Below are 24,972 nucleotides of genomic sequence, written 5' to 3'. Positions count from 1 at the left end.
TTTCTGGGACCAACCACTACCACCAGTAGGGGTAGAGCCTTTCTATTTCATACCTAAATTATACTTATTGGATGAATCTATGTTGAGATTTCGCTCAGGGTTTGTTCTGATCCCAGGATCAATTCAAGGAAGAGAAAATCAAACTCACTGAGCTAAAATAAAGGTCTGTAATCCTTCTGGAAATTCTAGATAGAATTTGCTTTCTCGACTTCTCCAGCTTTTAGAAGCCACCTGATTTCCTTAGTTCATGATCATCTCCCCTATCTTCAAAGCTAGCAGGTAACATCTTGAACTCTCTTTGACTCTACCCCCCTGCCTCCCCTTTTAATTACAAGGATCATTGTGATTCTCTTAAACTGAAGAAAGTAGGGAAAACCACTAGACCATTCAGGTATGACATAAATCATATCCCTTATGATTATACCATGGAAGTGAGAAATAGATTCAAAGGATTACATCTGATAGACAGAGTACCTGAAGAATTATGGATGCAGAGTTATGACATTGTACAGGAGACAGGGATCAAGGGCATCCCCAAGAAAAAGAAATGCAAAAAAGTAAAATGACTGTCTAAGAAGGCCTTACAAATAGCTGTGAAAAGAAGAGAAGTAAAAAGCAAAGGAGAAAAGGAAAGATATACCCATTTGAATGCAGAGTTCCAAAGAATAGCAAGGAGAGATAAGAAAACCTTCCTCAGTGATCAGTGCAAAGAAATAGAGGAAAACAATAGAATGGGAAAGACTAGAGATCTCTTCAAGAAAATTAGAGATACTTAGGGAATATTTCATGCAAAGATGGGTTCAATAAAGGACAGAAATGGTATGGACCTAACAGAAGTAGAAGATATTAACAAGAGGTGGCAAGAATACACAGAAGAACTATACAAAAAAGATCTTCACAACCCAGATAACCATGATGGTGTGATCACTCACCTAGAGCCAGGCATCCTGGAATGTGAAGTCAAGTGGGCCTTAGGAAGCTTCACTACAAACAAGGCTAATGGAGGTGACAGAATTCCAGTTGAGCTATTTCAAATCCTAAAAGCTGATGCTGTGAAAGTGCTGCACTCAATACACCAGCCAATTTGGAAAACTCAGCAGTGGCCACAGGACTGGAAAAGGTCAGTTTTCATTCCAATCCCAAAGAAAGGCAATGCCAAAGGATGCTCAAACTACTGCAAATTGCACTTCCCTCACACACTAGCAAAGGAAAGCTCAAAATTCTCCAAGCCAGGCTTCAACAGTACGTGAACCGTGAATGTTCAGATGTTCAAGCTGGATTTAGAAAAGGCAGAGGAACCAGAGATCAAATTGCCAACATCCTCTGTATCATTGAAAAAGAAAGAGAGTTCCAGGAAAACATCTACTTCTGCTTTGTTGAATATGCCAAAGCCTTTGACTCTGTGGATCACAATAAACTGTGGAAAATACTTAAAGTGATGGGAATACCAGACCACCTGACCTGCCTCTTGAGAAATGTATGTGCAGGTCAGTAAGCAACAGTTAGAACTGGACATGGAAAAACAGACTGCTTCCAAATCTGGAAAGGAGTACGTCAAGGCTGTATATTGTCACCCTGCTTATTTAACTTATATGCAGAGTACATTATGAGAAACACTGGGCTGGATGAAGCAAAAGCTGGCATCAAGATTGCCAGGAGAAATATCAATAACCTCAGATATGCAGATGACACCAGCTTTATGGCAGGAAGCGAAGAAGAACTAAAGAGCCTCTTGATGAAAGTGAAAGAGGAGAGTGAAAAAGTTTGCTTAAAACTCAATAGTCAGAAAACTAAGATCATGGTATCTGATCTCATCACTTCATGGGAAATAGATGGGGAAACAGTGGAAACAATGACAGACTTTTATTGTTTTGGGGCTCCAAAATCAACTGCAAATGGTGACTGCAGTCATGAAATTAAAAGATGCTTACTCCTTCAAAGAGAAGTTATGACCAAACTCGACAGCTTATTAAAAAGCAGAGACATTTCTTTGCCACCAAAGGTCCATCTAGTCAAAGCCATGGTTTTTCCAGTAGTTGTATTGATGTGAGAGTTGGACTACAAGAAAACTGAGCGCCGAAGAATTAATGCTTTTGACCTGTGATGTTGGAGAAGACTCTTGAGAGTCCCTTGGACTGCAAGGAGATCCAACCAGTCCGTCCTAAGAATATCAGTCCTGAATATTCATTGGAAGGACTGTTGTGGAAGCTGAAGCTCCAATACACTGGTCACCTGATGCGAAGAACTGACTCATTTGTAAAGACCCTGATGCTGGAAAAGATTGAAGGCAGGAGGAGAAGGGGACGACAGAGGATGATATGGTTGGATTGTATCACCAACTCTATGGACATAAGTTTGAGCAGGCTCCTGGAGTTGGTGATGGATAGGGAAGCCTGACGTGCTGCAGTTCATGGGATTGCAAAGAGTCAGACATGACTGAGCAACTGAACTGTGATTATGTTGGGGGTCCAACTGAATAAACCAACATAATCTTCCCGTGTCAAGATCTCTTAACTGAAAACTCCATTTCCCGAGTAAGGTAATATACTCACAGGTTGCAGAAATTAGAATGTAACATCTTTGCAGGGAGAGACTATGCTGCCTACTACACAGTTTAAGAATTTACTTTCTGATGGTATGAAGCTGGAAGCCAGGCTGTCTATGTTGTTTCTTAGGGTTTTTTTCATTTATTGATTGCTGTGTAAAGTTAGCCCCCAAGTAGGAACAATAATTACAGCTGTTCAGGTGTTCTACTTTCAGTAAGGATTAATCACAAGGTTGGAACATTGATTCTGGCTGTTGGCTAGGGAATTTGATCAGGATTTAGTACTGGGGGCCTCAGTTTCTCTCCATGTGGTTTTCTCCATAGACTGTTTGACTTTCCTCATGCAGTGGTAGGTGGGTTTTAAGAGCAAGAGTTTCAAAGAATCCAGACAAAATCTCATATTTCATATCTTATGTGACCTTGGGCTGGCAGCTCAGTCAGTAAAGAGACTGCCTATGAATGCAGGAGATGTGGGTTTAATCCCTGGATTGGGAAGATTCCCTGGAGAAGGAAATGGCAACCTACTCCAGTGTTCTTGCCTGGGAACTTCCACAGATGGAGGAGACTGGCAGGCTACAGTCCATAGAGTTGCAAATAGTCAGACATGACTGAGCAACTAAACCACCACATTATCTAGACTTGGGAGTCACATAGCTTTACTTCTGCCATAATTACAAGGTCAAGGGAATATAACTGAAAAATCTTTTTAAGAAGAGTGTGAGTCCCTCTGCGAGAAAAACTTATGGGATGGGAATAAGGTTACACCATCTTTGAAAAAATAATTTATGATGAGGATAGTCTAGAATCTTCATTAATTTTTTTTCAGCAGAGTCATGCAACCAATCCCTGAAAACTACACGACACACAAGCCATTTGAAGAGGTTTGCCTAGGTTATTAACCATATAGGAAAACTAGGTGTGCCTTTGGACTAAAAAACTCTTCTTTTGTTGTTAGATGTGCCCAGTGGAAACTTAACAAATCCTCATATCAGTAATTAGAATTGACATTAAATATCTTCTACTCAAAGGCAATTACATTTATATTTCTCTTTGCTCAACTATACTGGCATTCTCTCTTTCCTGGTGAATGTCTTACTGTAGAAACTACAGGATAGGTATATGCAGAATTTTTTATGTACAGCTCCAGACCCATAATCTCACCAGTTGTGTCAAGTCACATAAATGGCCAATAAAAGAATTTCAATCTGTCATCTATATATGTTGTCTATCATCATGCCGAACATCTGGATATGGGGATGCATTTCATGAATGGATGGATTTTTCTTTTCTACCCGAATATTTAATCTTGGTTATGAACAACTTTTGAGTGGAATGATTTCCAGGTCTGAGAAAATCCATATTTTAATTTTTAAACTTGTTTACCTGGTTATCTCTTCATTCATAACGAATCAAAATTAACTTTTTTCATCTTTGGTCTCCCTCTGCATCTGTGGAAGAAAAAGCAAATGACTCTCAACTCACCTACTTATCTCATGTGCTGTGCTTAGTTGCTCAGTCATATCTGACTCTTTGTGACCCCATGGACTGTAGCCTGCCGAGTTCCTCTGTCCATGGGATTCTCCAGGCAAGAATACTAGAGTTGGTTGCCATGCCCTCCTCTAGGGGATCTTCCCAACCCAGGAATCCAACCCAGGTCTCCTGCACTGCAAATGGATTCTTTACAGTCTGAGCCACCAGGGAAGCCCAAGAATAGTGGAATGGGTAGCCTATCCCTTCTCCAGAGGATCTTCCCAACCCAGGAATTGAGCCGGGGTCACCTGCATTGCAGGTGGATTCTTTACCAGCTGAGCTACCAGGGAAGGTCATAGATGGATATATAGGGTTTGGTAAGTGTGATTTTTCTTGAAAGTATCTTAAGGTATCCATTCGTCTTACCCTCCTTCTTGATGTCCCTTCTTCTTTCCTTCCTCTCTCCTTCCAACATATGTTTATTGGGCACTTGCTATGTAGAAATTTGTTTGCTCACACCTAACAGGATGCAAAAAATGGGGGAAAAGGTATGGCACCTGTCCTGAAGTCGCTTATGCAGTAGTGGGGAAATAGTGGGATAGAGATGTAGAGAGATAAGTTTCCAGAGGAATGAAGATGAAGCAGTGGTTGCTTCTCCTTCCAATAAGAGATGGGGCTGGAGAGGGGGTTCAAAGAAGGCTTCACAGAGAAAGTGATATCTCAAATGGATCTTGAGAGGATTACTATGGATGGACTGGAAAAGGGGATGGCATTTATTTCAGGCAATGAATGACCCAGGGCACAAAGGGGTTCAGAGCAGGAGGGTGCAGTGAAGGTTCATATCAGCTCAACAGAACCATGGATAAGAATATGAGGCTTTGGGGATGAATCAGATAAAGTCTAAAAAGACAAGTTGGAAAAAAAAAAAAAAACGACAAACCCTTTGTGCTATATTCTGTTGGCAGTTTGTCCCATCATTTTGAAGCAGAAGAGTGACAAAGTCAGTTCTGTGTTTATGAAGTTGTCTTTTGGGCCAGTGTAAAAGGCTGACTGAGAAAAAGGAAATTAGAAGCAGGAAGAAGAGTGATACAGATACAGCCTCAGTAAAATTTGTGGGAGAACATGACTTCTGTAGCATTTTAATTTCATTTCAAGTCAGTTACACATTTCTTTCATTTAAACTGTATTAAATATGTGTCCACAAGTCCACAGCAGAACATTTAATTTGCATAGAAATTTGTACATTTTGTAGTCAAGTACTATCCTGTCATTCTTTGAGATGTGGTTTAAAAAAGAAAAGCATTTCCCATGGGTTATTTTAACTTGCATTAGTTTGGGGTCATGAATGCGTTTATGAAAAGAGAAAGGCTATTTTAATGTGTCTAGAGACAGTTTCACTTAGAGAACAAGGGGTCTGCTAATTCTATTTGTTGGGTGTTTGTAGGTTTGCCTGGTGAGGTCCATTTAAACCAAATAAACTTGTAATCACAGGCTATTACAAGTCTGCATTTTAAATTCATTTGAAATAGCAATATTCAGCAAATGCTTATAGAGGTCCAACTATGAGGCAGGTATCAGGAATGCAATGGTGAGGGAAGACAGCACTTGCAAAGGTCCTGTGGTAGGAAAAGAGATGTCTTAGTCTGTTCAGGCTGCTATAACAAAATACCATAGACTGGGTGTCTATGAACTACAGACATTTATATCTCACAGTTCCGGAGACTGGGAAGTCCAAGAGCAAGGGGTTGCAAGATTAGGTGTCTGGTGAGAGCCTGATTCTTTGTTTATAGGTGGCTGTCTTCTGGCCTTGTCCTCACATGCTGGAGAGAGAACTCTGAGCTCCTTATCTACTTATAAGATCACCAATCCCATTATGGGAGCTCCACCCTCATGACCTCATCCAAACCTAACAACTTTCCAAAGGTCCCACCTCCAAATACCAGCTCCACTGTGAAGCAGAACTTCAATATATGAATTTCAGGGGAATGTAAATATCCAGTGTAAAGCAGGAGACTAGCAAGGATCTGCTAAAGATTTATTTGAAAGTAAAAAGATCATGACTTAAGCATCTTTTGTGATGGCTGCATAGTAAATTTTCACTGAACCACTGCTTAATTGAAAACAAGAAGAAAAATGTCCTCAGTGATAGGGAATAAAAGGCCTCATTTTATCACAAGCAGAGAAGATAAACAAAGAAAAACCTCTTCAGGAAAGACAAAAGAACTCTAGGGACAGAGGAAAGGGAGGTATACAACAGGTGCTTAATAAATAGCTGTTACATTAAGATCCTGTTTGACTCAGTGGGCTGTATAGTAGAGGGGGTGATAGTGAGGATTCTCAACTGAGCCCACATAGGTTTGAATCTTGACAGCAATTTATAAGTTGAGTGTATGGGTTTAATTGTACCCCTTAATTCCAAATATGTTGAACCTCCATTATCTCAGAATGTGATCTTATTAGAAATAAGGTTTTTATAGAGGTGACTAGGTAAAAGCAGGTCATACTGAAGTAGAATGGACTCCCAGCATAATCAGCTGGACAGCCATAACAAAACACCACACATTGGGTGACTTAAACAACAGCCACTTATTTTCTCTCATTTCTGGGGGCTGGATGTTCAAGAAGAGGTGTCGGCATGGTCAGATTTTGGTGAGGGCTCTTTCTGGTTTGCAGACAGCTGCCTTCCTGTTGTGTCTTCACATGGACTTTTCTTGTTTCACAAACATGGCTAAAGAAAGATATCTCTCCTCTTATAAAGCTGCCAGTACTACTGAATTAAGGTCTGCCCTTATAACCTCACTTACCATTAATTAACACCATAAATCCATATCTCAAAATACATTCACAATGGAGTTAATGCTTCAACATATGAATTTTGGAGGGATACAATTCTGTCCATTGCAGCCCCTTATTTAACATGACTAGTGTACTTAAAGAAAAGAAAATTTGTATATAAACACACTTAGAAGGAAAACAGTGTGAAGAAATGGGGAAAAGAGAGCCATGTATAAGCCCCCCAAAAAGCCTGGACCAGATCCTTCCCTCACACTGAAAGTGAAAGTCGCTCAGCTGTGTCTGACTCTTTGTGACCCATGGACTATAGAGTTCATGGAATTTTCCAGGCCAAAATACTGGAAAGAGTACCCTTTCCCTTCTCTAGGGGATCTTCCCAACCCAGAGATCAAACTCAGGTCATCTGCATTGAAGGCAGATTCTTTACCAGCTGAGCCACAATGGAAGCCTCCTTCACAGTACTCATAAGGAACTGATCCGCCTGATACCTTGATCTCAGACTTCCAGGCTCCAAAACTGTTACACAATGAATTTCTGCTGTTTAAACCATTCTGTTGTTTAAGTATGGTATTTTATTACAGCTTCTCAGATGGCGCAGTGGTAAAGAACCTGCCTGTCAATGCAGGAAACATAATGGGATGTGGGTTTGAAACCTGGGTCAGGAAGATCCCCGGTAGGAGGGCACGGCAACCCACTCCAGTATTCTTGCCTGGAGAATCCCATGGACAGAGGAGCCTGGTGGGCTACAATCCATGGGGTCGCAAAGAGTTGGACAAATCAAGTGACTAACACTTTCATTGTTACAGCAGCCCTCAGAAACCAATATACTGAGTAACCTTAGACAATTTCTCTCTTGATTTTTCTTATCTGTAAGATGGGAATGATGATAATAATACCTGCCTTTTAGGGCTGCTGTGATGATTAAATGCATTAATACTCATTCAACTCTTAGATTAATCAGAGAAGAAACTGTACGTAAAATCCAGCTATTGTTTTAATAATGCTTCCCTTAGTAGCATAGAAATCTATGTGTTTTATTCAGCAGAGTTAAGTTACACGAGACCATCGTGCCACATGCCACTCAATGGACTGAAACTTGTTTTAATCACCCCCATGCAAAAATAGAACTGACTCATTGGAAAAGACCCTGATGCTGGGAAAGACTGAAGGCAGGAGGAGAAGGGGATGACAGAGGATGAGATGGTTGGATGGCATCACTGACTCGATGGACATGAGTTTTAGCAAGCTCCAGGAGTTGGTGATGGACAGGGAAGCCTGGTGTGCTGCAGTCCATGGGGTCGCAAAGAGTTGGACATGACTGAGCGACTGAACTGACTGATGCCCAAATAAATTTACAACAAACATTTATAATGGCAAACAAAGAAACATAGCTCAGTGGAGAGCCCACCAGACCTGGGATTGGCAAGTCATGATGGAAGTAACTTTAATTTTCTCATTTATAAAATGGAAATTAATTTATTCTGGCAAGTGGGTTTGTTGTGAAGATAAAATGAAGAGCCTGACACCTAGCAGGTGTCCAGTGACAGAACCAATGTTGAGGGGTTCAAGGTTAGATCTCTACCCTCATGTCCTTGGGCATCATTCTCATAATCTGTCCTGATGGGCAGCATCCTGCACCAAAGCTAGGTGTCCAGCTCCTGAGAATTTTTAGGCATGACTTTCACGGTTACTAACACCTGAGGCTTTTCTGCAGCTGCAGCTATTCTGCAGTTGCTAATCTCTCAGTTTTTTCCTTCTCATTGTTGTTCACTTGCTAAGTTGCATCCAACTCTTTGAGACCACATGGACATAGCATGCCAGGCTCTTCTGTCCTCCACTGTCTCCCAGAGTTTCCTCAAATTCATGTCCATTGAGTCGGTGATGCTATCTAACCATCTCATCCTCTCCCACTCTCTTCCCCTTTTGCCTTCAATCTTCTCCTTTTTCCTTCTCACCTGTTGGCAACTGCACACTCCTGCATAGCAGTATACAGAATATATAATAATATCCTCCACTTAATTAAGAAGCAAAAAAAAAGAACCAACAGCAAGTGAAGTTAAGCTATGACAGCAAGAGACATGATGCTTATTTTAACATGTGGTACTTTGTGGATTGATGGATTTTGTTAAGTTCTCAGAGGCTCTGATTTCTGAAACTGTATTAACTCATGCATCATTTTTCAAACAACCATTTGAGTCAATGGTTCTCTCTTTGCTGATGCTAAATTTGACTTCAGGCTTCCTGGACTTCTACACATCTTTGCTCATGTCTGAGTGGCACCAGGACTTGTGACTTGAATGGCTAAGGATTCACTTACACTTGCTGATCAACTGTTCCACTGATATTCTGGCTTCACACCTAATGTTCATTATGACATTTCTTCATTCTGTTCTGAAACATAGATTCAGGAAGTCATTTTGTTCTTTTCTTTCTCTCAAGTCCCGATGTGACTTTTTATCCCTGCCTACTCAGAGGGACAGTTGTGTCTCATCTGTGGGTAAGAAGGAATTACTTCCAAGGCAGGTGTTATTTGAAAGGTTCAGTTCAGTTCAGTCGCTCAGTCATGTCTGACTCGTTGCGACCCCATGAATTGCAGCACGCCAGGCCTGCCTGTCCATCACCAACTCCCTGAGTCTACCCACACTCATGTCCATTGAGTTGGTGATGCCATCCAGTCATCTCAACCTCTGTCGTCCCCTTCTCCTCCTGCCCCCAATCCTTCCCAGCATCAGGGTCGTTTCCAATGAGTCAACTCTTCGCATGAGGTGGCCAAAGTATTGGAGTTTCAGCTTCAACATCAGTCCTTCCAATGAACACCCAGGGCTGATATCCTTTAGGATGGACTGGTTGGATCTCCTTGCAGTCCAAGGGACTCTCAAGAGTCTTCTCCAACATCACAATTCAAAAGCATCAATTCTTCAGCACTCAGCTTTCTTCACAGTCCAACTCTCACATCCATACATTTGAAAGGTAGATCTCCACAAAAAACCAAAAGTTTATTTTCCCAATGTTTTTATTTATTTAACTTTATGAGTTTTTTTTTTCTTTTTTAATTCTGGTGGTTACTCAGTTATTTTCTGCCTCATCTATCAGACACATTCCTTATCTCCCAACTGTAGAGCAATATACCTCCCACTTACCTGCCAGCAGCAGTTTTTTATTTGATAATAAAAAATATTATCTGGAAAGAGAGTAGGAGAGGAAGTGAGAGAGAACATGGCAAAATAAGGGGGTTAACTTTATTATAAATAATTGGTAAATATGGGTATATAGAAATTCCTTGTACTATTCTTGCAAATTTTCTGTCAGTTTGAAATTGCATCAAAATAGTTTTTTTTCTGTAGTCCTAGATTTTAAAATGTCACCACATGAAGACTTTTCTTTTTTTTTCTTAAAAACATCAGCAGCCTGGTTTGCACCAAGAAGTGATATTCCAGATGTGTCAAGCAGTAAGTTCAAGGTCTGGCTGCAAAAATATTTAACTTCTTATGTGTAATAGTTCCCAACTGAGGTTTAGACGGGTTTCTTTACCAAGCATGCTGACATTCAAAACTCAAGCATTTATATTTTTGAGACAAAACAACCTCATATATAATTTGCTTTATTTATGAGACTTGTTCAACTATAGGTAGTCCTTTAGAGTAAGATTTTTCTCTTGGTAAACACTGGCATTGTTTAACTTCAGTCAAGGTCTTTATGTCTCAGATCTTTCTCAAAATATTCCCTTTGGAAAAGTAATATTGTGCAGGGGAAAATGGCAGTGTTATAACTACAGAATGAGATCAGGAGCATCTGGTCACTGGAAAAGGTACTCGTCATTGTCAAAACATTGAGACAAGCCATGTGATATACCCACGACATTCCTGAACCTCCACAAATATCAGATTAAAGATCTAGCAGTCCAAATTAGAATTCGACACTTTCAAACATAAGTGCCAAAATTGAGAAACATATATCAAGTCAATGCTATGTATTTGAGCAGTAGAGATAAAAACTGTTGAATGTCAAACACATTGGCAGCTTTTCATAGTTTAGAGGAGTGAAAAGCAATTTGTGCTGTTGTTAGCACTGTCTTGATTCTAAGTTTATTTTAAAACCAATATATGTTTGTTTTCCTCTTTCAATATATTTTATCTCCATGCATGATTTTTCATCAACCTTGGAAATAATTTTACAAGTCAAATTTATATGGAATAAAATTCCCAGAGCATAGCAACATTCTATATTTAGTGTATTTTCAGCAATAATAATCCCTTATATGCATGGTGCTTTGCTGTTTGCAATGCTTTTTCTACTTCAAGTATTATTTTATCTAGATTTTTTGCTTAATAAACATTATGAGATTCATCATGCTGTATGTGGTTGCAGTTTTGTTCTTTTGAATGAATTTAATAAAATGTCTATGTCTATTCAGCTGTGGATGGATATTTGGGTTGTTTCCACTATGAGGCTTTTGTGCATGTTCCTTGGTGAACATATGAATGCATTTCTTAGGCTAGTAGAATTGCTATGTCATTAGATATACATATTAATGCCAGTTTTCCAAAATGGTTATACCAATTTAAACTCAGTTGCAATGCATAAAACTCACAGTTGCTTGGCTTTCTTGCCAATATTTGGCACTGTTAGTCTTATCAAGCAGGAAGGAGTAGCTGAAGGAAGACAATTGCTTCTGTTGAGATCAGCCCAAAGTCTACATAAAATAAAACATTATTTGTTTAAAGGCATCAAAGAGCTGATGAAACAACAGGGACCAGAAGAGCCAAGATTCCAGAGAGGGAAGTGAGGAAATGTGAGTTTATGAAGTGTAACTGCTTTTGTTCCTGGAGGATTTGCAAATTCTTGGTGTGGGCAACAGGCTGAGAGTCCAGGATCTGTCCTGGGAAGAGAACTGGGAAATGGCAAACAAGCAGAATTCTTTGTAGTTTTATAAAGCTGGAAAGACAAAAATGGAGACCCTAAGAACCTCTAACATATAGCCATGTTTTCCTTCAACACATTGGCTGAATTCTGAAGCTGTGCAAGATGAGAGATGAAAAAACTAAATTGGAAACATCTGAAAAGTAAAGCAGAATGCTCCTCACTCCCATACAGTTGAGTAGACTAAGGTTAGAGTGCAGACCACCCCACCCTACCCCAGGCACTGAGTCCTTGAGAATGCCCTGTTCAGTTCAGTTCAGTTCAGTCGCTCAGTCATGTCCAACTCTTTGCAACCCCAAGGACAGCAGCACACCAGGCTTCCCTGTCCATTACCAACTCCAAGAGCCCGCTCAAACTTTTGTCCATAGAGTCAGTGATGCCATCCAACCATCTCATCCTCTTTCGTCTCCTTCTCCTCCTGCCCTCAATCTTTCCCAGCATCAGGGTCTTTTCAAATGAGTTGGTTCTTCACATCAGGTGGCCAAAGTATTGGAGTTTCAGCTTCAGAATCACTCCTTTCCAATGATTATTTAGGACTGATTTCTTTTAGGATGAACTGGTTGGATCTCCTTACAGTCCAAGTGACTCTCAGGAGTCTTCTCCAACATCACAGTTCAAAAGCATCAATTCTTTGGCGCTCTGCTTTCTTTATAGTCCAACTTTCACATCCATACATGACTACTGGAAAAACCATAGCTTTGACTAGATGGACCTTTGTTGACAAAGTAATGTCTCTGCTTTTTAATATGCTGTCTAGATTGGTCATAACTTTTCTTCCAAGGAGCAAGCATCTTTTAATTTCATGGCTGCAGTCATCATCTGCAGTGATTTTGGAGCCCCCAAAATAAAGTCTCTCACTGTTTCCATTGTTTCCCCATCTATTTGCCGTGAAGTGATGGGACCAGATGCTATGATCTTAGTTTTATGAATGTTGAGTTTTAAGTCCACTTTTTCACTCTCCACTTTTACATTCATCAAGAGGCTTTTTAGTTCTTCACTTTCTGCCATAACGGTGGTGTCGTCTGCATATCTGAGGTTATTGATATTTCTCCCGGCAATCTTAGATTCCAGCTTGCACTTCATCCAGCCCAGCATTTTTCATGATGTGCTCTGTATATAATTTAAATAAGCAGGGTGATGATATACAGCCTTGACATACTCCTTTCCCAATTTTGAACCAGTATGTTGTTCCATATCCAGTTCTAATTGTTGCTTTCTGACCTGCATACAGATTTCTCATGAGGCAGGTCAGGTGGTCTGGTATTCCCATCTCTTTAAGAATTGTCCACAGTTTGTTGTGATCCACACAGTCAAAGGCCTTGGCATAGTCAATAAAGCAGATGTAGATGTTCTTTGGAACTCTCTTGCTTTTTCAGTGATCCAATATATCATCAATGGATCATCCAACAGACAATAAAGGACAGAAGTGGAATGGACCTAACAGAAACAGAAGATACTAAGAAGAGGTGGCAAGAATACACAGAAGAACTGTACAAAAAAGATCTTCATGACCCAGATAACCATGATGGTGTGATTACTCACCTAGAGCCAGACATCATGGAATGCAAAGAAGTGGGCCTTAAGAAGCATCACTATGAACAAAGGGAGTGGAGTGATGGAATTTCAGTTGAGCTATTTCAAATTCTAAAAGATGATGCTATTAAAGTGCTGCTCTCAATATGCCAGCAAATTTGGAACACTCAGGAGTGGGAATGCCCTGATCTCAGTCAAATGATCTTAAGGGCTATGTTCCAACAATAGGAGAGAACCAGAGATAGACCAAGCCTTAACTTCACAAAAATGGCCTCAACTGTATATACTTATTGGCGGTAAGTAATAAGCCCCACTTTTTATGAGTAGTAGAGGAGGGAGATAGTGAAGGACTGGCAGGCCTAGTGTGCTGTAGTTATGGGGTCCCAAAGAGTCAGATATGACTGAGCAACTGAACAACAGAGGAAAGTATGACCCCATTCTAGAGAAGATAATCTCAGATGAAATATCAAATATTCTTTTCTATGCAATTGCTGTGCTTAAATTCTTATTTTATCTGTTTTTTCATCTTTTTTCTCAATTTTCTTAAAAATATTAAGTTATTTATTTTTCTTACCTGCTAACTATAAGATCTGCATCACCTGGGCCTGTTTCCCTTGTTCTTTCTCCCTTGGTTTTAGTCTTATTATCCTATCTCTTGGTAGACCTGGACTTTCTTGATAGAATATTGGACACAGGTCTCCGATCTCTTTAAATTTCATTTTGCTGTATTTTCTTTGAAGCTGTTAACTGAAACCAATTTAAGGTCTGTGTCTAAAAACTCTAGCATCCAGTTCACTAACAACTCAGCTGTTTCTTGATTTGGGGATGCTGTTCATTGTTATGTATAGTAGTTTTGATTGAATACTCTGCCCTGTCAATGTCAAGTAAGGTAGATTTTTAGATGATGTTTTCCCTGCAGTAAGGATTCACCCTATCCTGAAGCTGAATAGAGGGAGTTCACCTCAACTCAATCAGGAACTGATGTGACCCAACACTATTTTGCAGTCTTTTTAAATCTTGGTCTACTTTTCACCTTCAATTCCTGGAATGAAGCTTGCCAAGTTTCCCCATTGAAAGACTGTGTTTTCTGGGATCTCTTTTCCTGGCAGTCTGAATTCCAATTTTGTTTACCCAGTGAGATTGCCAAAAACTCTCTTCTCCTTTTCAGTTGCTTTTAGTAGATTTTTAACCTCTAACACCATTTAATAAGGAGTTGGCACGTGTCTTACCGAGAATACAAAGTACTCTTTATTTTCCTCTTTATTTTCCATGCTGTTAGTCCCTAAAAACCCTTGATGCCTCATTGACCTGGACTCTAGTTTTTGTCTTCCAGCCCTATGATATTTTCAAAGGTTCTGCTGGCCCATCTGTTTTTAGCAATTATCTTCCACTTGGTTTCACAATCTGTTACTAATATCACAAATTAACGAATGCTCTAAAAATGAAGCATGTATAAATTGAGCTTGCCTTAATGATTGTCATTTTTTCCTGGGATCTTCTCCCTCAAATTCTGGCTGCCTAAGCAATTTTCCAATGTTTTCCCACAGATTATATTTACATATATTCTATCTGACTTTTCCAATTATTCTGTGTGTATATTGGTCTGCTATAAGCACATCAATCATAGAAACAGATGTCTTGTCACATTTATGTTTTATTATTTCTCAATTGTGTCGTTGACCCATTTTACAAATGAGATAAAAGGTGTAATGAATATGTATGGTTTATCCATAGTTACACAGTTAGAAAATGGTAAATCTTGGATCTTGAGTTTTGATTCCAAGTTCAGGGCTCTTTAAACCACATTTTAGTGATCCCTATTAGTTTACTAAACTAACATCTGATCAGTGAGTGAGTATATTTCTTGAGAGGCTCATAAAAGAAAAGGATACCCCTCCACCATCACTGAAGTTTTGATGTGTACTTATGGAATACACGGGCTTCCCACGCGGTGCTAGTGGTAAAGAACTCATCTGCCAATTCAGGAGACAAAAGAAATTTGGGTTCAATCCCCGGGTCAGGAAGATCCCCTGGAGCAAGGCATGTTAACCCGCTCCAGTATTCATGCCTGGAGAATCTCATGGACAGAGGAGACTGGTCAGCTACTATCTGTAGGGTCACAAAGAGTCAGACGTGACTAAAGTGACTTAGCACAACACTGCACAATGGAATGCACACATATACATTTCTTTATATCTATATCTATCTACCTCTCTACACTTTTATTGGACCATGACTCTTCTAGTTTGGCAGTCAGCTCTAGTAAATAATTATATTGCTAATATATGTTCTACATATATATTTAGTCTTTGTTTCAATTAAAACATCTTCAAAAACAACCTAAACATTCATAAAAACCCAGCTTTTAGAAATACATTTTTTTTTTTGCAAACAGATCCTTCCTAACAAATTTTAATATATCAGTCATTTCAGTTCAGTTCAGGTGCTCAGTCGTGTCCGACTCTTTGTGACCCCATGAATTGCAGCATGCCAGGCCTCTCTGTCCATCACCAACTCCCGGAGTCTACCCAAACCCATGTCCATCAAGTCAGTGATGCCATCCAACCATCTCATCCTCTGTCGTCCCCTTCTCCTCCCGCCCCCAATCCTACCCAGCATTAGGGTCTTTTCCAATGAGTCAACTCTTCTCATGAGGTGGCCAAAGTATTGGAGTTTCAGCTTCAACATCAGCCCTTCCAATGAACACCCAGGATTGATCTCCTTTAGGATGGATTGATTGGATCTCCTTGCAGTCCAAGGGACTCTCAAGAGTCTTCTCTAACACCACAGTTCAAAAGCATCAATTCTTCAGCGCTCAGCTTTCTTCACCGTCCAACTCTCACATCCATACATGACCACTGGAGAAACCATAGCCTTGACTAGACGGGCTTTTGTTGGCAAAGTAATGTCTCTGCTTTTAAATATGCTATCTAGGTTGGCCATAACCTTCCTTCCAAGGAGTAAGTGTCTTTTAATTTAATTAAAATTTAATTTTAATATATAATTTTAGTTAATTTTCAAATAATATAAGAAGACTAATGTTTATAGATCACTTACTGCTTCCCCAAAGCTTATATACAACATGTTCTGTATAGGACATGTATTCTCATCCTATTTTATAAAGGAGGAACCCAAAGTTTAGGGATATTTTAAAAATATACCTGAAAATGTATATTTGTGATACAATTAAGCCTGGGTCTGAACCACATGGCCTGACCCAGAGCCATGTCGCTAAATACCATTTGCATTATACTCATATATAGAGAGTAAAATAAACTCAAATTTTTTCCTTTGAATTTTAATTTAATCTATCAATGTCCCTTTTTAACTTTTTATTTTGTATTGGAGTTTAGCTGATTAACAATGCTGTGATTGTTTCAGGTGGAGAACAAAAGGACTCAGCCATATATATACAAGTATCCATTCTTTTTCAAACTCCACCCCCCATCCAGGCTCCCACATAACATTGAGCAGAGTTCCTTGTGCCATACAGTAGGAACTTGGTTATCCGTTTTAAATATAGTGGTGTGTACATGTCTTTCCTGTTGTTATCGATGGAGAATGAAGGCATTTATACAGTCAAATGAGTTGAGTGTGCATATGTTATAGTTGCTGTGGTGGATACAAAAATTCACAGAAACTTCCCAGTTTAGTTGATAAGTAAGAACATGAACATAAAAAATAGCCCACTGAAAAATGCCATTAAGTGTTGAGTGACACAGATAAGAGATTTAGGAATTTAGACAGCAGAAGAGCTGTGAGCCTATTGTTAGCAATAACTGCATGGAGGAGGGCAACTCTTAGAGTTTGTCTTGAAGGTCAGAGCCTCAGATAAGGGAGAAGAAAGGTGAAGCGACCCGGATGGAGGCACTGCAGAGGCACAAAAGTACCTGGTGTGTCCAGGCATCAGCACATAAGCATCAAAAGTTTCTTTTTTGATCTTCTTTAAATAAACTGCAGCCTATTATACAGAGTGAAGTAAGCCAGAAAGAAAAACACCAATACCGTGTACTAACGCATATATATGGAATTTAGTAAATCGTAAAGATAACCCTGTATGCGAGACAGCAAAAGAGACACAGATGTATAGAACAGTATTTTGGACTCTATGGGAGAGGGTGAGGGAGGGATGATATGGGAGAATGGCATTGAAGCATGTAAATTATCATATGTGAAACGAATCGCCAGTCCGGGTTCGATGCATGATACAGGGTGCTCGGGGCTGGTGCACTGGGATGACCCAGAGGGATGGGATGGGGAGGGAGGTGGGAGGGGGGTTCTGGAAGGGGAACACATGTACACCCATGGCAGATTCATGTCAATGTATGGCAAAACCAATACAAATTGTCAAGTTAAAAAAGAGATAAATAAATAAATTTATTTAAAAAAATAGTTTAATATCTTTGAAAGTTTTGACCTTTTCTTATTCATATATTTTAAAGAGAAAAACTAGTCTGAGCTGGTCCTATAGTAATTTGAATAGAATAACCAACACAATACTTTGCACCCAAATATTACCCCCCACACTGATCTTTATCGTTTCTTATTCATCTATTTGTTAGAGTCCTTGATTGCTCTAATAATAAATGCCAATTCTCTTTGAAATGCATCTGCCTCAATACACTGTCTTAAATTAACAGCTTATTTTGAGCTAATTTGGGTATTTCCTTCATACTTTGTTTTAGAGTATAGGGTATGCAGGAATATGGGAAGAAAAGGGAAAAAATCCCATGAGAGACATACAAACACACAATGACCAGACCATGAATAACATCTAAATCTGATCTACATCTTCTGAAATCAGCCCAGAGCATCAGGACTTGGTCAATGAGTGTCAGCTTCTCTTTTTTCTTTGCCACTAATAATTCAGGACTACCACAAGGAAGCCAAATGTGCCTCCCAAATCAATGCCATGTATGCTCTGCTTTTAGATAGCCTATGTCTAGCTGCCCCATACCAACAACCTCCAATCAGAGCATGTTGAAATCTTTTCTTTTTTTCACTATTAAACTTTCCCACACCCCTCAAAACCTCTGCATCTTTGCCAGACACAATGGATGGTGGCTGACTCTCCACCTACAGCACACACTGAATAAATAGACTCTGTTGTTTGTTTTCTTTCTAATTTGGATGATCTTAATAATTCATTTCCATGCCTCTATGGCAGAGCTATGGGATCTATGGTAAGGCTAATGGGAACCTCTTTCAAGAGAACTTATGCCAACATGCTACACCTCTCAGGACTGCTACTGCCAGTGCCCCTGACCCCACAGCAGGCCACTGATGGCCCACGCCTCTGCTGGAGACTCCCAAACACTCACAGAAGAAAATAAGCATATGTCCTTCTACTCTGCCATCTGGCTGGCCAGAATTGAGGAAACTTCATCCTCCCTTATCCACTAGGAAAGAGACAGGAAGTTGGATCACAACCTGTGTAACTCAATGAAACATTTCCATATAGGCTGATGAGCGGCAAACAACACGTTTATTGAGACTTTAGGTGCTAAATACTCTGTGCTGTGCTAGAATCTGAGCAGTGATGATGAAAGGTCTAGAAATAGTTCCTGTCCTCATGAATGGAGCTACAGTCTATTGGAGGGACAAGACTCCCACACACACACAAGGAAAGAGAAGGTAAAGTGATATAATGACATAGGAAAATCCTGAATTGTGGTAGTTAAATAAAAGGCTGTTTACAGTGGGGAGAGGAGTGGCTTCTTAGGTATGCTGGGCTGGGAAGATCTCCACAGAAGTAAACTTTTGGCTGAGACTTGATGGAGAAAAAGGGAAGACTAGCCTAGAATAGAGCTGGTGAGGCAAAGAGGTGAGGATGACTTGAGAGGGACTGCATGTGGTGGGCTCCAGGTATGAGGGAGAATTCTGAAGCAAGTGTTCTTCCATTTTACAGATGGAAAAAGTGAAACTCAGAACCACTGAGATGTCCAGAGTTTCAAAGCTTGTGTCTGGTTTCCCTTTAGGCTTTTCCTCCAGTTCCTGCCCCTTCAGAGCTCCTGGGGCAGCTCACCTGGCTGTAGGTTAATAAAGGGATTCTCACTACTGAAGAGGCTTCTCAGCTGCTGGAAAGTTCAAGAACACTTGACTCTGGAAGGAAAGGAAGCCAAGGGCTCTTAAAAGAGTAGAGAAAAAGTGATGAAAGTTGAAGAAAGGAGCCCTGCAGGCAAATGCCACAGACCATGATTTTGCCTTAAGGCAGCTTTGAATGAATAAGGAAAGAGAAAAAAAAAAAAAAATTAATGGAAGCCAGTGTCTGATCTTGCAGAGTAGAAGGGTTTGACTGAAGCATTTTCAGGTTTGACAAGTCTGAAAACTTTTTTTTTCAAATTTGTTGGTGAGCATGAGGAAGTATTAAAAGAATTTTTTAAACGGATTTAATTAAGCCTGAAGCCAGGATTAGGTACTGTGCTATTTCTGTCGTCATTACTTAACACAAACAAAATTATTTTCATGAAATGTTATGAATTTATTTTGGACTGTTTTGACCAAGTTTCAGCAGCTTGAGGCCAAAAAAAAAAAAAAGAAAAATCTGAAATGGAATTATGGCTGTTCCCTTTTCAGGGGTGGCGAGAACAATATCCCTGTTGGTCTCAGGGGGCTGTGAGGAGCAAGCCACAGGAAGAACCAGGCCATTCTGAAAACAGGATCACCCCACCTGCCAATGGATCTTTCGGGGGCGTTGCTGCCATTAGAGATATCTGAGGATATTAAAGTGCCGACAGGATCCATTAAGGGAGAAAACAAAGACTTCTTGGAGCATTGCGAGATTCCCCAGGAGATGTGGTCTTCAGAATCCCACGCTGCAGACTGCCTTTACACTCTATTTAGGGAGTTGTCTATTTTTAGTTTTCCTTAGTTGGTTCCTGGAATTGTGTATCATTTATTTAACTTTCCTCTCTTCCCCGCCTCCACCTGAAGAAAAAAAAAAAAAAAAACAAGAAATGACATAGCATACAATTACTTTTCCTCTTCTTTTACCTAGGTGTCATGCCTGTGACAAATCCATGTTCTGAGAATGTCTTTGTTATCCATGGAGGACCTGTTGCTATCTGTTAGTTCCCCAAGCAGCACTTATCATCAGTTGACACCACCACCATCCCTTTGATTCAGATGTCCACATCTCGGGGGACATCCTTGGCTGATAATCCACACTAAGATCATAATATTTAGGCAACACTAAAGTGAGCACAGGTTTCTACAGAGTTGATTTTGTTTTTGTTGTCTTTATGAGTCTTTCCTGGTGATTCAGTGGTTCACTGATCTCAGGGTTTCCTTGATTATAACATTTCCTTAAAATTATAAATACCCCCGGAATCTGCTGTCTCATAAACCGGCTTCAGCAGCCAAGAAAAGCTGCAGAAGGAAGAGTGGCCTCAATTCTCTGCTTGGATGGAATAATCATCAGCTGTCGTCATGTGTTTCTCAGAAGTGTCCTCTGATGTAAGTGAGGAGCTTTGGAGACAAGCTTGAGGGTCCCATCGTCCCCACTGATAAAGAATATACACAAGAACAACATTTTTCCAGTGAGTTGTCATATGGGTCAGAGTGCACTGTCAAACTCCTGGAGTGTGGGTGTGGGTGGAGGGGTGGTACTTGAGGGTGTCTGTGTGGAGCACAGTAGCTGGCTCTGTGGTTGTTCTATGATGTTATGTTACATGAAGTGGAGGAAAGTAGAAAAATGACAAGATTGACTATCATAATTCCTGTTACAAGTTCATTAAGGAGCTATTTATCTCTGGCCAACTCACAAAGCATTATATAATAATACTATTATATATTGGGAGAGTAAAGTTTAAGAATTTAAAGGTACTTCGAAATATCATGTCTATAGAATATTAGATATAATGGGTATGAGACTGTGTAAATGGTTTTGGGGATTCCTCATAGGGAGTCAGAAGTGGAAAACCTTGGTCCCTTTGAGAAGTTAGAAGGTGTCTTAAGAGGCACATAAGAATTAATGCATCTGTTGGAAGTATCAGTGCCCAAGACATAGCTGTAACTCTGGGACTGCCGGCCTCCAACTTCCTTCATCTTTGACGGCTGGCTATATAATAGGAGTACTCATCCCACTTAAGAAACCGGGAACTCTAGTTCCTAAAGGGTAAACACTTTGACCAAGGTCAAAAAATTAAATAGCATCTCTTTATATATGCAACAATATTGGACAAAACTGATACCTTGATTCCTCTGAATTTTCAACATTTTAAAGTTTCTTCTGAGAACCCTGGAACAAGTAGATCTTTTTGCTTCATGTTTTTCCTTGAGAATCAAAATGATTAGCTCTTCTGGCTACAGTGATTTAACCACATTCCCAAAGACAACAGATTTAGTGGCATATACTATCTTTCTTCAGACTTCAAAACTTTACCTCTCTTTACATTTAACTATAGACTCCTATTGTGTCATGCTGGTGCAGACATTTATTGTTTTTACTTGTATAGAATTTCTTCTTCTTTCTTTGATAACAAATCCCTTCCCTTTTCCTTTTGTAAATTGCCCCTTCACCTCCCAGTGGAATTGTCAGTCATAGTCTCATGGACAACTAATAACCGTATTCCAGACCCAGGGCATAGTTATTGGTTTAGGGTAGGTATGTGACCTGAGTGAGGCCAATCAGTCCTTCAACATAATCATTTTGGATGCTCAAACAAAAGAGATGCTCTCCTCTTCTGACACGTGAACCCAGAGATTTTTTAGTCTATTTTTGGAAGCACATGGAGGGAATCTGCTTGACAATAACACCAACTCATAGGAAATGGGACAGCAGACAGAAAGGGAGAGAGAGGAGAGAAGGAAAGGAAGTAAGAGAGAAAGAAAGATGTTCTGATCACATGTTTTGAATTCCTAAAATATGCAGTCACTTGAAACCACTATATCTATCTGCCTATCCATCTATCTAGCTATTTTTTTTTAGCATATTTATTTATTTACTTATTTATTTTTTTAATAAATTTATTTATTTTAGTTGGGGGCTAATTACTTTACAATATTGTAATACTTTTTGCCATACATTGACATGAATCAGCCATGGGTTTACATGTGTTCCCCTTCCTGGACCCCCCACCCACCTCCCTCCCCATCCCATCCCTCTGGGTCATCCCATTGCCCCGGCCCTGAGCCCTTGTCTCATGCATCGAACATGGAATGGTGTTCTGTTTCACATATGATAATATACATGTTTCAATGCTATTCTCCCAGAACGTCCCACCCTCACCTTCTCCCTCAGAGTACATAAAATTGTTCTATGCATCTGTGTGTCTTATTCTGTCTCGCGTATAGGGTTATCGTTACCATCTTTCAAATTCCATATATATGCATTAGTATACTGTATTGTTGTTTTTCTTTCTGGCTTACTTCACTCTGTATAATGGGCTCCAGTTTCATCCATCTCAGTAGAACTGATTCAAATGTATTTTTTTTTAATGGCTGAGTAATATTCCATTGTGTATATGTACCACAGCTTCCTTATCCATTCGTCTGCTGATGGACATCTAGGTTGCTTCCATGTCCTGGCTATTGTAAACAGTGCTGCGATGAACATTGGGGTACACGCGTCTCTTTCAATTCTGGTTTCCTCAGTGTATATGCCCAGCAGTGGGATTGCTGGGTCATATGGCAGTTCTATTCCCAGTTTTTTAAGGAATCTCCACACTGTTCTCCATAGTGGCTGTACTAGTTTGCATTCCCACCAATCTATTTATTAATCTATCTAGCTATTTTTAGCACAGTTTGAGTTGGATTTTGCTAATGCAAACAAACATGTCTTGACTAAAATATATGCCTGGTATAACAGACAAATATCCATGTTGAATTCTCAAAATAACATACACTAAATAACATGTTGAATACATATATTTTTTCAATATATATTGAAAAATATGTGCTAAATAATACATGCTTTAGTAATAAATCATCTAATATATACATGACAGGTACTCAATAAAGCTGTGTTGAATGAATGAATGAAGCCTACTCAGTGCAGAAATGATTGTTATAAGTTTCTTCAGAGTCTAGTGAATTGGACTGAGAAAGGCCATCCTCTGAAATGGAAACTACTAAAACCCAGCCTGCTATGAATAGAACGCAACACACACTAATATATGTTTTAAAAGTGTAACTGATGAGATTAGGTCATGTACTGAATTCAGTGAAGAAGATAGGGCATTTTCATGAAAACCTGATAGCAGTACAACAGGATTGTAACATAATAGAGAAAGCCAACTGCCTTCCTCTTACAGAACAGAAATGAACTAAATAAGGAAGAAAAGACAGCAGGAAGTGCTAAGTGTTCCCACATACTTTGTTACAGTTGAAAAGAGAAATTCAACCAACATTCTCAGGAATACAGGTGTATGACCAGATCCCTTTCTCTAAGTCTATACTTATAAGCAGTCTTTGGTAGATATATGAGTTTAATCAGGGTCAGCTTCATGGGCTTGTGACCTATGCAGTTATGCAAGGCCCTCACTGTTAGGTGAGCCCTGAGCTTGGTTTAATGCTGTACTGTTTCTGCCTTGAAATTCTTCATTATTTTGAAAAAAGACTCTGCATTTTCATTTTGCACTTGGGCTTCCCTGGTGGCTAATATGGTAAATAATTTGCCTGCAGTACAGGAGAGTCGGGTTCAATCCTTGGGTTGGGAAGATTCCCTGGAGAAGGGAATGGCAACCCATTCCAGTATTCTTGCCTGGAGAGTTCCATGGACAGAGGAGCCTGGCGGGCCACAGTCCATGGGGTCGCAAAGAGTCAGACACGACTAAGAGACTAACACACTTGTTGATTATGTAGTTCATCCTGAGTCTAATTTGTAGTTATGTTTCTCATTGAAAATTAATAAAATGGAATTTTATACTATCAATAGTCTTCAATTAATTTATTTAATTAAAGGTGGTTTGCCACCAAATATTAAAAATCACAAGATAGGTTTATGCAATTGTTTCTGAACCTTTAGAACTGAGAATCAGAACCCAAAATGTGTCAGCATAATATGTCCATAGTACATACAGTTACTACTTAGAAAGTCCTACGCAAAAAAGCTAAACCTTTAGTATCTGTTTAGCTTCAAAGTAAAGTATAAATATAGGTACCACTAGTTTATGATGAACAGAGAGATAAAAATTATCGCTTCAAAACAGCAGAGTGATTGCAAATAGATACGTTGTCTTCCATAGCTTTATATTATTTTGTTGTTTTAAATTTTATAAATATAGCTATTTCTTAGAACTTTAGATTATTTCTAGATTACTTGCAAACAACAAACAAACAAAAAACAAAAGCTCTTCTAAGAAGATGCTTCAGGAAACCAAACATTTGTAGACAATATCACAGTTTCTTTAAAAAAAATGAGCTCACTGATAGAGGGTCTCTATCACAAAAATGTTTTGACTCAACACTGATTAGATTTTAAAGGTTTCTTTATAACTTTGTTCTATACAGTAAGGAAATCATCATGCTTTCAGTTCAAGATGAGAACCTGACAAACAACTATAACCTCAACTATTGAAATACATTTTTAAAGATGTTTATGCATTATTCAGCAACCTACCTTGAATCAAACATGTAAAAGCCTACAAAACAAAAAATATAATATATATCCAATGTTATCATCAGATGGTAGACTTTATTTGTTATCCTAATTCCATTTTACATTTAGAAAATAAATATCAGCATGAATATTTAATACATTTGATATAACA

Source organism: Giraffa tippelskirchi, chromosome 3 (assembly GCF_054371585.1).
Source record: "Giraffa tippelskirchi isolate mGirTip1 chromosome 3, T2T-mGirTip1v1.2.pri, whole genome shotgun sequence".
Lineage (NCBI taxonomy): Eukaryota > Metazoa > Chordata > Mammalia > Artiodactyla > Giraffidae > Giraffa > Giraffa tippelskirchi.
Note: the sequence above shows the minus strand (reverse complement) of the source record.